Genomic DNA, 15,930 nt, shown 5'->3' with positions numbered 1-15,930 from the left:
AAGGAGTTGTAATCATACCTGGGCTCGGGAGCCTAAGGAGCCCAAAAAGTCTTTTTGTCCTATATGATATATGATTGTCCTGCTGTAGAAGCCTTTGAGGGCTTTGAAACACATTGGTATATAATTGTCCTAATGAAGAAGCCTTTGAGGGCTTTAAAACGCGTTGACCAGTAAATATTTAATCTACATCGTTTGGACTGTATCGCGGCGCAGGATATTAACCCTTTCTTCAGTTCCATTGTTTGTCCTACATAAAAAGACCAATACTATTAAAGAATTGCAATAATTGGGGGCCCGTAGGAGCATTTGCATTGGGGCCCATGAGCTTTCAGTTATGCCACTGTGCATTAGTTTTCAAAGACCATCATTTTCTTCTATTTGGAGGGGAACTTATTTGCAGAATTTGAGGTCAATGTCTGTGTGACAACTCTCGTCAGGTTAATGCTTTCCCGACGTGTGCTATGTATGACCTGTCAGCTAATACTCTTGACATGGAAGCAAAAAGCTCACATGTAAGTTCTGACCATCATTATTACCATCAGTATGGTTATATAAAGCTGTCATTTTGCGGAAACCTTTGCAAGGTTCATTTTAGAGTGACGGACAAGTAGTTTCCCTCTAACCGGTTTCTCTTGCCAAAATTGAGCAAAGTCTTTGTCAGATCTTGTATTTGCCCTGAAATAAGGATTCTGGAGCATCTTGACTTATACAGATGTAGAAATTGGTATGAATATCTGCATATTATAGTTTCAATGGAATAATATACATAGACCAATATAGATCATATATATAACGCAGAAGGACTAAAATACATGAACCAAATCGCTGAAGGAAAAACCAAAACAAGAAAGAGAGAGGCGATCAGCGGTTCAATACATATTTTTATTTTGTGTAAATGTTCATAAAATGTGGACAAGTGAGGGGAGGAAAACAACGGTATACATCACCGCAAACATTTAGGTACAGAATAAAGTGTGCCAAGTATCTTCAGTAATACAAGATATAAGGTCATATCCAACAAAGATGGAGGTCCTATGGATAGGAGAAAGACCACATCAGGTTGACGCATCAATCTACTCCCGCTAGAATATTAGTTAATAAGCAGAATGAGCCATATCCATAACAATCCATATAAATATCCAAGCAGGAGGGATTGAGACAGGACCTAAGATGTGGAAAAGACTCAAATGTTATCCGTTTGTTATAATAACAACTGCGTATTAGATGCACATCCGTATTCACGCATCAAAAAAGGATTTACCATAGTAATCCATGGGGATTACGTTCTATATAGGTTCTGCTCTAAGGCCACAACATAGAAACCCCATATATAATAATAAAGCATCAACAGATGATTTATATGTGTATAGATGTAAATTGCACACAAATTCAATGCGTATGGGGAAACCGCGGCATGAGCAGAAGCATAAAATTACCTCACAGACATACCAGTGTGTTGATCCACATCCATATGCCTATGCATCACAACCAAGGTTACCCATGTGCCGATCCATAAGAAACTGTATAATCTGCGAGCTCTGTTGAAGAGGTCACAACATACAAACTCCGTGTATGAGAATTTCAGAGGTAGTTTGTATGTATATAATCCAAATTTCATAAAGGATCAACACACATGAGAAACAGCGGCATAAGCAGCAATATGGAAATACCCCACATATAATTATACGCATGCAAATGCATACACACACACTGAAATCCACATGGAAGTCAATGGAGTATCTTCCATAGAAGTCAATGGGTGTATCATGCAGGATAAATTACAGAGGTTAATGATATATGCCTATATAGATAAATGTGTTTAGAATTAGAGCTATAGTAGGTAGACACACACAAGCCATAGTATCATGACTTAATGCAGACAAGCCACATAGGCATGACCTCACAGCGATTACCAATCGTGTGCTCGCTTTAACGGAGATGTTAATTAGATCACAAGCCACAGCACGTGCGAGAGTTAGTGCAAAAAAAGCATCTAGCACCACGGGGCAATATGGCCAATAGTGCCACCGGGTAGCAAGGATTAAAGCACCAACACTACACATGCGCTAATGGCCGGCGACCACCATCCTAATTACAGCGGGAAAAGGAATTAAGTTCCCACCTAGAGGGGCTAAGCCCACTCTCTGGACAAACCAAATAATGAATAAGACATTACCTATGATGTATAGTTTGCAGGTGGAATGCGCCCGATGCGCATTTCGGAGTGTACCTTCGTCAGGGGGCCTGACGAAGGTACACTCCGAAATGCGCATCGGGCGCATTCCACCTGCAAACTATACATCATAGGTAATGTCTTATTCATTATTTGGTTTGTCCAGAGAGTGGGCTTAGCCCCTCTAGGTGGGAACTTAATTCCTTTTCCCGCTGTAATTAGGATGGTGGTCGCCGGCCATTAACGCATGTGTAGTGTTGGTGCTTTAATCCTTGCTACCCGGTGGCACTATTGGCCATATTGCCCCGTGGTGCTAGATGCTTTTTTTGCACTAACTCTCGCACGTGCTGTGGCTTGTGATCTAATTAACATCTCCGTTAAAGCGAGCACACGATTGGTAATCGCTGTGAGGTCATGCCTATGTGGCTTGTCTGCATTAAGTCATGATACTATGGCTTGTGTGTGTCTACCTACTATAGCTCTAATTCTAAACACATTTATCTATATAGGCATATATCATTAACCTCTGTAATTTATCCTGCATGATACACCCATTGACTTCTATGGAAGATACTCCATTGACTTCCATGTGGATTTCAGTGTGTGTGTATGCATTTGCATGCGTATAATTATATGTGGGGTATTTCCATATTGCTGCTTATGCCGCTGTTTCTCATGTGTGTTGATCCTTTATGAAATTTGGATTATATACATACAAACTACCTCTGAAATTCTCATACACGGAGTTTGTATGTTGTGACCTCTTCAACAGAGCTCGCAGATTATACAGTTTCTTATGGATCGGCACATGGGTAACCTTGGTTGTGATGCATAGGCATATGGATGTGGATCAACACACTGGTATGTCTGTGAGGTAATTTTATGCTTCTGCTCATGCCGCGGTTTCCCCATACGCATTGAATTTGTGTGCAATTTACATCTATACACATATAAATCATCTGTTGATGCTTTATTATTATATATGGGGTTTCTATGTTGTGGCCTTAGAGCAGAACCTATATAGAACGTAATCCCCATGGATTACTATGGTAAATCCTTTTTTGATGCGTGAATACGGATGTGCATCTAATACGCAGTTGTTATTATAACAAACGGATAACATTTGAGTCTTTTCCACATCTTAGGTCCTGTCTCAATCCCTCCTGCTTGGATATTTATATGGATTGTTATGGATATGGCTCATTCTGCTTATTAACTAATATTCTAGCGGGAGTAGATTGATGCGTCAACCTGATGTGGTCTTTCTCCTATCCATAGGACCTCCATCTTTGTTGGATATGACCTTATATCTTGTATTACTGAAGATACTTGGCACACTTTATTCTGTACCTAAATGTTTGCGGTGATGTATACCGTTGTTTTCCTCCCCTCACTTGTCCACATTTTATGAACATTTACACAAAATAAAAATATGTATTGAACCGCTGATCGCCTCTCTCTTTCTTGTTTTGGTTTGACTTATACAGATGTAGAAAGCCTTATTTTCATACTTGCGGAGTGCCAGGCTGGTAATGTAGATTACCTATGCTATGACCAATCACACTTTGTATTAGAAGCGGCAAGTTACAAATGATCATAAATCTGTGGAGCCTGCTAAACGGCGACTGTAACACTTTCTACGTTTCAAGCTCTACTTTGTGCCATTCCTCTGTGGTTTCCTAGTAAAAATTGGATGTTACCATTTGGGGCATAATCATGTCCATGCCCAATCAAATCAGTTCTGATATTAGACAGACACCTCTTTAACAGAGGGAATAGTAACACCCACGTGTTAATTTAGCAGGAACTTGTCAACTACCCTAGCCACCCTTGACTATCACTATGTCTCTACATCCCCTATTCCTGCATTCTTATAGCTTCTTCTTATGTCATAGCGACGTTGCTTCCTCCCTCCGATCTTGTGCGCATGCGCAAGATTTTCAAAAAGGCAATGCAGACACGTTGCTCTTCCAAATCTCATTAGTCAAGCTAGTAGGGTTGTGTGTTCGGGGGGCACATACACATCCCTACCAGCTTGACTGACGAGATATGCAAGAGCAACGTGTCTGCACTGCCTCTTTGAAAATCTTGCGCATGCGCACAATGTTCTACCTTCCTGGCATTAAGCAGTGTGCCAATAAACTAGAGAGCATACAACCAGTGCACCTATCTTCATTGCACATCCCCAGCAAGGCAGAATGATGCACTCGTGATGCGTGTAGGAATTACAAAGAAATAACTGTGATGTTGCTCTTTGCAATCATATTATTCATGCCCAGGAGGGTGTGATGGAGAAGGAATGATGAAGGACTAGTCCGAAGAATTAGCACTTTGGTGGCCTTGTCCCCACAAATTTGCATAATGTGAGTGCTGATTAAAATTTGATTTTACAATTATAGCGCAATCACTAAAGCATTGTCATGAGTTTGTCTTACCCCGGTGAGATCTCGGATAAGTCTGGAATCAGTGCTCCTAGATCCACTACTGGTATTTTAGTAACATCTACTTGTTTGTAGTACGGTAAGGGTTAAGCACTCGCTCCTGTCTGGCTGCAGCTTTAATGCGAGGTGCAGATCTTTTACTACCACTCCCCTACGCTATATAAAGTCATGTGTTCTATCATCTGATGCCGGTGATAGAATCTGAATCCTCATTTCTATACGGTCTACTTTGGAAGGGGCGAGGCTCTGGAAGAAGCTTCAGTTTCATGTTATTTGGAGCTGTGGTGTTAGCTGCTTTGTAGCTGCTTGGAATGTTTTTCCTGTTTGTGTCTATTTTCCTCTGTCTGTTTTCCTACCCTTGTGTTTCTTTATTGAAGAGGGAAGACTAGTGCTCTTGCCAGCCTGCTCACTAGCCAGGGTGAGTTTAGGGCAAGCAAGGTTTTAAGGACATGATCGGCAATGGGGTGAAAGAACCAGTATGAAAAAGTCAGGGAGTGCAGGGTACATCCTCAGTTGAGTTCAGGTGGTGACCCCGCTCCCTTCTCCATAGTGCCAAAATTCTCCATTGTATTGCGGCCCCTGTGTACCCTCTGTGTTGTAGCATTTGTTGTGGGTTTTCCTGGTTCCCTGGCAAAATTTTGGTTGTCCCTTTGTCACAGGCATAAGAAAGAGCTTGTTAAAATATATAAATAGGGTGCAATAGAGACATGATGGCAGTTTAAAGGGACAGGCTCTCTGCAAATCTGTAAATTCCTATGAGGCATAACTGAGGAATGGTACAGAGCAGACTTGTAAGGAAAGATGCTCCGGAGTTGACTTTATATCAAAGTATTTACTAAACAATACATATTAGGAGAACTGACATATGTTCTTAAAGGACAACCTGTTGCTTGTTATAAATGGGTAATTTTTTCACTAGGCGTAAATGCCGCTGTTCTCCTGAATCTGGCGCTGTTTTCCTCTTGCTCCTGTGCTTCTCTGTTTCTCAGATATGGCCCCATCTTCCTTGTACATCACTCTAGTCATGTGAGCAGCGGGGGCATGATCCTCAACTCTTCTCTGTGGGTGTGTACATAAGGACCACGCCCCTTTGGCTTATAAGATTAGATTTATATATAGGGAAGAAAGGGCCATATCTCAGGAACACAGAGGCACAGGGAGAAAAGAAAAACAATGCTGGATTTAAGCAAAAAGCTGCATTTACATCTGGCTTAAAAAATTACATTAATGTCAAGTCCACTTACGGACTATATTTTTACTAGCATGGCATATTTGTAAGTAGAAGAAAAATCAGTGCCACATTATTGCATTATTTTTTCATTTTATACTTTATTATTTGACTTTGGGACTAGGTGTCATGCCAGGTATGGGGAAGTATCATGAATACAGCAACAGGGAGGAGAAACCCTGTCTCTAGGGAAGGGGGACCCCTGAGCAAACCATCTTCTGGCCCTTAGCTCACCTGATCACTCTAGCTAAGTTCCGCACCTATGCGCCAAGCTGGATACCTGGCCCTGGCTGACCCTGAACTGGGCCTTAGGTAAGGAACAGATGAGATGAGCGCTTAGTCAACACCACTAAGCTTTAAAGAACACACAGGAAGCACAAACAGGGGGAAGTAAATAAATAATTTAGCTCAAGAAGACTCAGGGAAAGAAACAGCAACAAACAACAATGTTTTTTTCGAAGAATACAAGCTGACTGTTTGCATTCTAGGCCTGTATAGGAATATAACTCATACACCAGAAAACAACAAGAGAAAATGTGGGTATTTAAGGACACAAGGGAAAGTGATGATGATTAACAGCTGAAAGGTAAGGATATCTGCAGGGTCCTAATAGGAAAGGGATTAACCCCAAGCAGAGAAGATACATAGGATACCCTTTATACCACAGCAGTAAGAATAGAATGTCCGGGAACAGTTTGTGTAGCCAAACGCTGTGACCTTCTACAGCCGGACACCACAGGACTGTTTGTCAACCAGGACACTAGGCTCCATTTTCCTATTTCTTGACAACATGTTTCATGTATTGGTGACCAAACAGCCCATACATCTAATACAGAAAATTTGAATGGAAAATTGTGCAACATGTGATGAGCTTTTAATTTTCTTGCATTAGAGATAGACAACTTTGCAAACAAAATGTGATGCTAGTCACTACTTACGGGCAGTATGGTCGGAAGTGTAATCAGACAAGCCGGAATCAGAACACAGTAAGACATGTCAGGACACAGGGAGTAGTCAGGAACACAATCAAAGCCGAGGGTCAGAATTCCAGGAGAGTGCGTATTTGATACAGGGAGCAGACAGAGACGTGGTCAGGTTATGGTCCAAGGTCAGACGCCAGGAGGTCACGACAAGAACAGGGAGCAGGTGGAGAAGGGTCAATAAACAGTCTGGGATCAGGAAGCCAAGATCAGATGACTAACACAAACAGGAGCCAAAAGCACAACTGAAGAACCAAGAAGTATGACTGGCAAAGTACTGGGAGAACATGCTCAGTAATGAAACAGAGCAATTACCAGGAACATGGAGCAACTGAACAAGTGCCTCCCAGAACCTGCATGGAAACCTCGTGCAGAAAAACAACCTGTCAGCAAGTGCTCAAGAAACACAGCAGAACATCTCCAAATGCAAGATGCTCTGCACAAAGAAACATATAACTGGCTGCCGGCTCCATAGTTGAGGAGAGCTTAGCAGACAGTGGAGCCGTGAAACAATGTACTTTCATAGGCCTTGTTATAGCTTTTGTTTTACATGAATATGTAATATACATAGGTCACAGTTATATTACACATGATTTTTGTCATGAGATCAGTCCCCTAACATGAATATGTAAATTATATACATCACACATTTAGCTAATGTCACGGATTCTTATTGCTTTGATTTATATAGTTAAGTTAATACATGTAGAAAATGTAAAGTGACAAATAACATTATAAATATAGGTTCTGAACCAGTTTCAAAAGCCCTTTAAATTCTTCCAGTTGATGATGAAATACATCTATATCATTCTTAAATCCCTAGCTGTAATATTGCTGCTCCAGATATTAAACTTGGAAACTTGCCAACAATATCTGTAATGTATTAGAAGTGCTCGGCGCTGTCTATTGTTCTTTAAATTGTGTTTTACTGTATACAAATGACCAATATAAATGTGCATTTTGATTAAGCTATACAAGTTTTCAAATCTTTCGTTGAATTCTGGAAATGGAACATCCTATGCACATCCTATTTTCCTTCACCGGCTCGTTGTTCTAAATAACAAATTATGTTTCAATATGGGTAATGCGGAGAAATCCACTTTTCTGAAAATGTACATTATTAATATATGCATTGGGGAAGATTTACTATTCAAATTGAGCAAGAATTCTAGACTACACATTGCGTGGTTTAAACAATTTTTGAGCCTCTTGTGGCACGGAAGAGACGACGGAGCTTTACGGAAAAGGGTGTGTGGCTTAAGATGTGCCACTTTTTGGTGTCAATAAGCAAGAAGTGGTATAAAGTTAGACACCGATGCCAAATTTATCAGCGCATGATCCAGATGGGACATCAAGTCCAATTTTGTCTAACTTGAAGATGGTATCTGTAAATCTGTTGCAAACTGGTTGATCCTTGACTTCCCAGAATAGAGGATTGGGGACAAAGACCAAGTGATCGATCCCATACTTCTTAGACTTTGATAATAGAGATGAGTGAACCTGAGGCTTGGTTTTCGAACCAAACACCAACTAAAAAGAAACAGGGCTTGGGTTCGGCGTTCGGATGCTTTACGTGCGAACATAATTTGCGCAGGGGCTCTCACTTGAACTCCGGAGTTCAGCCCGGCCTGTCTGCAGCTGTCATTAACTGAACCGCAAGCGCAGGGGAATCAATCACTCGGCGCTCGCGGTACAGTCTAGGCTGCACTCTGGAGCTCAGGTGAGAGCTCCGGAGTGCAATGCAGGTACCTCAATCCAGGCCTGGCATTTGGAGTTTCCTCCGGTAGCCAGTCCAACGCTGATGATGGACATACTATTACTACTGGCTGCCAAGCACTATATAAGTACACCCCACAGGACAGACCCTCCCCTCCCGATACACCCAACCAACACTAAATGACCTGACTGCATCCTACATAAAAATGGAAAAATGTGGAATAAAAAGATGAACACTCCAAAGACATACTGATAAGGCATCGAGATTGTGAGCCCCAATAGGGAGAGTGACGATGGTGAGGTTTGTAAATCGTTGTGGAATTAGTGATTTTATATAAGAGAGTAAAATAAATGATACATTATTATAAGTTATATAAAGAGAGTTGCTCAGTAGACAACACTTTGTCATTCATTGGCATACTGTATTAAGTACCTCTACTCTTGTTTTTACTATGTAGTCTTATGGATAACGTTTACTTCTACAATGGCATACAGTGTGTTGTAAAGTCTGAGTTTTGGACAATTATCCTACTATTATAGGGATCAATCCATCATGGAGAGGTCTTCCAGTCACGTAAACGCTTTATTTCCATATATTATTAATTCTCTTGTAATAGGGTGGAGTAATTGTCGGTCTTCCCAATTGTTGATGCCATGTGTGCTGTGCATTGTTGGGCTGGTTTGGGATCACCCTATGCCTTGTAACTGTTTTCCTATGGCCATGTTGGCCAATCTTGGATTGGATATGTTGTCCTTTATGGCTCTTTAGTAGTTTTATCATGTTAAAAATGAGTTTTGCTTCCCAACCAGTACCGGATCTTCACTTCAACTGTCAAAGATAATAGTATAGGTAACCAGGTGTGTGGTCAAAAGTCAAGGTCATTTGACAGAAGAGTAAAGGAGGTTATAATGGGAGAAACCAGTGAAAAGGGGTGGTAACCACTGAGGAAATGGTAGCAGACAATGCCTAAGGTGCTGAAGGGTAAGGGAGTGTAGAGTTTCCAAGATGTATCCTTGAGTAGGAGTGATGGAGAAATGCCCGTAATGTGAACTAAGCCAATGACAATAGTCCTGAAGAAAGTGATATTAGTCATAGCTATCTGACTAGTGCATAGACACCGCATCATACCCAGCTATGCCGCTTGCCATGCTACTATACTTTCTGGGGACCCTCTGCACACACACTGATGAAGGTCTTTCGACCGAAACGTCTGTGCTTGTGCTGGTCCTGCAAGTTCTTCACAATAAAAACCACTATTCACATTGATCTTGAGTGCCAAGTTTCTACATCTACTAGAGTCTGGTAGAAGACCACAGCAAGGATAGAGCCATTCTGATACCAAGTGAGGTAGTTGAATGGGTGTGTGCCTTTTAAGGCTGCCTTGAAGGATGAGAAATGGCCTATATAGGTACTGAGAAAATGTTGTATGAAAGAATTAAGACTCACAGAGACCGGTGTGAAGGGTGTAACAAATAGGAAGGTGGTAGGGTGCAAGTGATGGTGCAAGACTAGACTCACCGCCTTTCACGGTTTAGTGCTGGAAGTCATTTTTGTTTCCTATTTATATTTTGCAAGACTTCATGGTTTAATCCATCCATAATTGAAATCTGCATTTAAAATTCAAGCTGTGTTTTATGATCTGGTGTCTTGTCTATTTGCTCTCCGCCAGGGTGAGATTGCCACAGCTTCCCACCCACCATTTTTTCACATAGTTAAATATATTACTAAGTCGAGTAAGACTTTGGCCTATGTGATGAACTTTAGAGATACTGTTCAAGCTCTGTCGGAAGCTATTTCTGTCTCTTCCTCTCTGTAGGTCTAATTTCATTTGATAGAACCCTATTCATTGACAGCTGATTTGCATAACCTCCTATGGATATAATGAGGGTCCCTGATTCCTAACAATCTGTAATAGGTGCGGTTTATTTCCAGGTGCGTGGGTTGGTGAGATGCAAACCTCTTCTTCAGCTAAATGCAACATTTCTCACAATGATTATTTGTGAGTTTTTGATTTTGACGTTTTTCTGCAGCATTTCTGCACCTATTAAGTTAAATTAGGCCACTTGCGTTTTAATTTTTATCATGTTTTTAATGCTGTGGTTTTTGTCTATTTAATGTCCTAGCCAATATATAAAGCTGAGTGTGTGTGTGTGCGTGCGAGTGTGTGTGCACGCGCTTATGTGTTTGTGTGTGTGTGTGTGTGTGTGTGTGCGTGCACGTATGTGTGTGTGTGTGTGCGCGCGCGCGTGCGTGCGTGTGTGTGTGTGTGTGTGTGTGTGAGTGAGTGTGTGTGTGTGAAGCGATGGAGCGAGGGCCCTGCGCTCTGGGGAGCAAGTCACGGTATCAGACAGACTTAACAGGTAAACCAAGAAGAAAGTTTATTTATCAGAACAACAATGGCAACACTGGCTGGATAGGGACCAAAGGGAACAAACCATAAGAGAGACAACTCAGATACAACAGTATGTACTTTAGCTGAGGCAGACAGGCCAGGTCGCCACAACTAGTACAGTAAGCAATACAAGTGTAGATAGCAATACAACAATATGCACATATACAACATTTACCAATCCTACTCTATCTACTAACCTGGCTGGTCTTCTCTAAAGAAACCGTGCAGATACCGCACTCTCACTATGGAGGCCTATACTGATTCCCTCCCCGCCATACCTGGGCACTCACTCACGACCCCATCCGCAGGACTGGTTCGCTTTAGGGCTTGTTGGTACGGTGGTGCGCACTTCACTCCTGGAGTGCGATTCAGGACTTCTCTTCCACGATCCCTCAGACAGCTGGGCTCATCAGGCAAGGAATTCTGGCAGGCCGGATAGCGACTCTCCTATCTGCATCCCTCTGCACGTCCTGGAATCCACACCGTCTCACACTTCCTGCTTCTCTCTCTACTTCTCTTAGATCAGACCAAACCAGCACCCAGCAGCAGGGGAGATGTGGGCCATTCCATTATGCTCAGCTGGGGAGCCATTTTCTTAAAGCCACAGTACAACACAGTGTGAAAGTCACAGTAAAACAACATCCGTAGTAGGGTCTGCACTCCCCTACAGGTGTGTGCATGTAAGTGTGTGTATGTATGTATGTGTGTGTGTATGTCCACTAAAGGAATCTGCGCTGTTGCATTTACAATCACGAAATTTTGCACAGCCGCCTCATGTGACTCAGGGCACGTCATGGACTATGTTTTAAGTGGAAATTTTAACCCCGCGCTTTACAGTTATTTGACAAACAAAAAACCTGCTGTAAGAAGGTGACTGGTTATATTGTGAATGGCAGGTATGTGCCACGTAAGTTGTGTGATCCTGGGAGTTTTTGCTGACACTTGTAGTAGTACCACAAATGTTTTCTATAAGTATTGAATGGGCCAGGATTAGAGATGGGTGGGACTGGCCATGCACATATCCCTGCCTATGGGTCTGCCTGACATGTCTTCATTGGGTTGCTTGGCACAGGTCAGTTTAGGGTGCGTGGAACAGTGCATGGAACAGCATGAGGAGCAGCCTCTGAGGTAAAAGAGGGTGCTATCATAGAGGTTGGCTTCTGGAAGAAACAAACCTGAGGAAGATTTCTCACTCCACTTGCTTACTGTTTGGAAATGTGAGGAAATATATTGGCTGTGTTGTCAGTTAGCCTGAATAATTATTAGATGGCCTATAGCAACCAATCACAGCTCTGTTTCTATTTTGCTACATGTCATTAATAGGACCTCTGATTGGATGCTATAGGCATCGAAGGACATTCTTAGTGTAAGACAGCTTATGTGTCAGTTAATAAGATTTTGGTGGTGAGAGAATGGGAGAGAGACAGAGAGAGGGAGAGGGAGAGAGTGGTAGAGTGGGAGACAGGGAGAGAGTGGTAGAGTGGGAGACAGGGAGAGGGGGAGAGATGAAAGAAGAAGAGAGGGAGAGTGGGAAAGAGAGAAAAGGAGAGTGGCAGAGTGGATTAGCAATTCAGTGCCTTTCTGACAAAGAAGTTGGGTTTCACTTCGAAACACGTAAATAAACTACCTTTGCATCCACACCATGGATGGACCTTCATTTTTATCCACAGCAACGTAGATGGTTCTATGCCTCTCCAGGTTCCTTTTATGATTTTATCCATACCAGAAAAACATGGATGGCACACTGATGACACACTGATGGAAAACACTGGTGACACTGGTACCGGTTTTTCACGTATGTGTTTTATACGCACGTGTGAAGGGGGCCTTACTGGCGTGATTTGCATTGTATTATGCCCATAAAAATTAAAAAGAGCACTCTATAAAAATATATAGATATTGTGTCCTTGACTACTGTGCCCCATAAGATAAAAGTTCAAAAATATATTCTCCACACACTCGTGTAAATGATGTTGATGGTTCAGTTCCATCAGTTTCTCACCACATCATCTTACGGAAGACTTGATGCCACAACACAAAAACTGAGTTATTTCTTATTATTACACATCGCTAAATGTATGGACAACTATGGTTTGATATCTTCACCTATGTGCATTGGATGGGTTGTTACCAACATCTGGTGAGAAATTAATGTCAGTAGCTCCTTCAGAAATAGATTTACTTAGAAAGTTGGTGATGTGTTCAACATTTATCTCACCCACTGTGTAGTAATACAGTAATATCGTACTTTTTGTTTTATAAGACGCACAGGATTATAAGAAGCACCCCAAATTTAGAGGGAAAAAAGGGAAAGGGAAAAAACATGGGGTCCATCTTATAATCCAGTGGTGTCTTACTGGAGGGGGGGGGGCGACAGCGATGGTCGACCTGGGTCACTGGAGTCAGAGGCAGTAGTGGAGTAGGGCGATGATGCGGCCACTGTGGCAGGTGTCACAAATGCTCGCTGCGGGCACTGAGGCAGGAGGAACATCTAGAAACTGTCGTCAGTGTGCGCTTCGAAGAAATGGTGCCCGGAGTCAGTCGCAAATTGATCTATGGGCTCAATGACAGTGAGGGCAGTCAGAGAGTGGAATAGACTACCACAGGAAGTAGTGTGAGCTCTCCATCAATGGAAATCTTCAAGCGGAAGCTGGATAAACATATAGCTGGGATGATTTAGGAAAGCCTGCACTCGCAGAGGGTTGGACCCAATGGCCCTTGAGGTCTCTTCCAACTCTACCATTCTATGATTGTATGAGATCTACTCTGCATATGCGCCACCACAAGGTTCCATTTTCCTTAGGTCTGCTGCAGGGAGATCAATGGGCCGGAGGCCACACGTGCGCAGATGAGATCCATCTGCGCATGCGCCGACTCCGGGTGCCATTATTTAAAGCTTTAAAGCCCACACCTCTGACATTTTCAGAATGGCAGCCCCTGCTTCACAGTCTACAGTGCAGCGCCCATAGTAAGCCTGCAGGACATCGCACCACCCGCTGTGGACCTTGGACCTCACTCCACCACCCCAGGTAAGCTACAGTCGGATTATAAGGCGTACCCCTCATTTTCCTCCCAATTGTTTGGAAGGAAAAGTACGTCTTATAATCCGAAAAATACAGTAGATGCTTTTCTATGACGTAGGCCTTGGGTCTCTAAGGAAGTGGCTGCAGCAATGATCATTTCTTCTTCACGTAAAGATGCTGCACTTCATGGTTTCCTTTCATTAATACCTTATTTTGGACAATTATTGTGACTGGATATCTCAGACAATATTGGTCTTCACTGCAACAAATTTGTGTACATATATTTTTTTTACTTGTACTTATTAAGGATGAACTGCGCCCAAGAGGCATAATTATCTGTAAGAGCAAATTTTCCACAGACATCAGTAAGGCTAACTGCAATTTTATGATTTTTTTTTTTTTCATAAAGTATGACTGCAGAGAATATCTCTTTCCGTAAGGCGGAACTATTATGTGGTGTATATACCGAAAATAGTAGATGTGTCATATAAAGTGAAATGGTCGGATCTGATAGGTGAAGATAAAATCATTGTTGACCAATTATTTATTTCATTTTTCAAACTGGACAAATGTAGTGCATAGCAACCAGAGAACAATGGATCAACTGTGGTTCATAGCAACCAATCATTGTACAGTAGACTAAATGTAGTAAATCACAACCAGAGAAAAGTGGATCAACTCTGGTTCAGAGCAACCAATCAGAGAACAGAAGACCTACTCTAGTCCATAGCAACCAGAGAACAACAGATCAATTGTGATTCATAGCAACCAGAGCTCAGCAAACTGACTGTAGTCCATAGCAACCATAGAATAGCAGATCAACTATGGTTCATAGCAACCAATCTGGGCACAGTAGACTGACTGTAGTCCATGACAACCAGGGAGGAACAATGGATCAACTCTGGTTCACAGCAACCAATCAGAGCACAGCAGACCTATTCTAGTCCATAGCAACCTGAGAACAGCAGCTCAATTGTGATTCATTGCAATCAGAGTGCAGTAGACCAAAGAGTCCATAGCAACGAGAGAACAGCATATTAACTGTAGTTCTTAGCAACCAATCAGAAACAGTAGAATGACTGATGTCCATTACAACCAGAGAACAGTGGATCAACTGTGGTTCACAGCAACCAATGAAAGCACAGCAGACTTACTCTAGTGCATAGAAACCAGAGAATAGCAGCTCAATTGTGATTCAAAGCAACTAGAGCTCAGCAGACCAATGAGCCCATAGAAACCAGAGAATAGCAGATCAACTGTAGTTCTTAGCAACCAATCAGGGCACAGTAGTCTAACTGTAGTCCATCTCAAGCAGAGAACAGTGGATCAACTCTGGTTTACAGCAACCAGAGCACAGCAAACCTACTCTACTCCATAGCAATGAGAGAATAGCAGATCAATAGGGATTCATAACAACCAAAGCTCAGCAGACTGACTCTAGTTCATAGCAACCAGCGAACAGCAGATCAACTATAGTTTTTAGCAACCAATCAGAGCACAGCAGACTGACTGTGGTTCATAACAACCAAAGAACAGCAATTTAACTATGATGTCCATAGTAACCATAGAATAGCAGATTAACAGTGGTGTTCATAACAACTAGAGTACAGCAGACCAACTGTGGTTCATAGCAACCGAAGCACAGCAGACCAACCATTTTTACATCAGTGCAACAAATGCCGCATTTCTTAAAAGCATGTGGTTCTTAGTGGCAGGGGGCAGTGCCAATACAGATTAATTACGATTTACACCAAAACATGGTGTAAATTATTATTAAAAGTCTACTTTCTCATTCCTGGCGTATCCACAGGGTATGGTCAGTCGCCATAATTCACAATATGTTCACGCAGCATTTGGGTCCTAATTTTGAAATATGTTAGTAAATTCTCAGAAAGTACAAGTATTATGCATACTCCTTTTGTTATATGCTTGGTCAATAGGTATAAAGTTACCTTCCAATTTAATGATATGCAAAT

The 15,930-nt window shown here is 42.0% G+C and overlaps 1 protein-coding gene across 19 annotated transcripts in view; it reads left to right on the top strand.

Annotated features, from left to right (window-relative positions):
- The window catches only part of NRXN2 (neurexin 2), a 955,311-nt gene that overhangs the window by 926,078 nt on the left and 13,303 nt on the right, over positions 1-15,930 (top strand). The window lies entirely within an intron of this gene.

This window comes from Anomaloglossus baeobatrachus, chromosome 10 (genome assembly GCF_048569485.1).
Source record: "Anomaloglossus baeobatrachus isolate aAnoBae1 chromosome 10, aAnoBae1.hap1, whole genome shotgun sequence".
Lineage (NCBI taxonomy): Eukaryota > Metazoa > Chordata > Amphibia > Anura > Aromobatidae > Anomaloglossus > Anomaloglossus baeobatrachus.
Note: the sequence above shows the minus strand (reverse complement) of the source record. Positions and strands in the feature narration are given on the sequence as shown.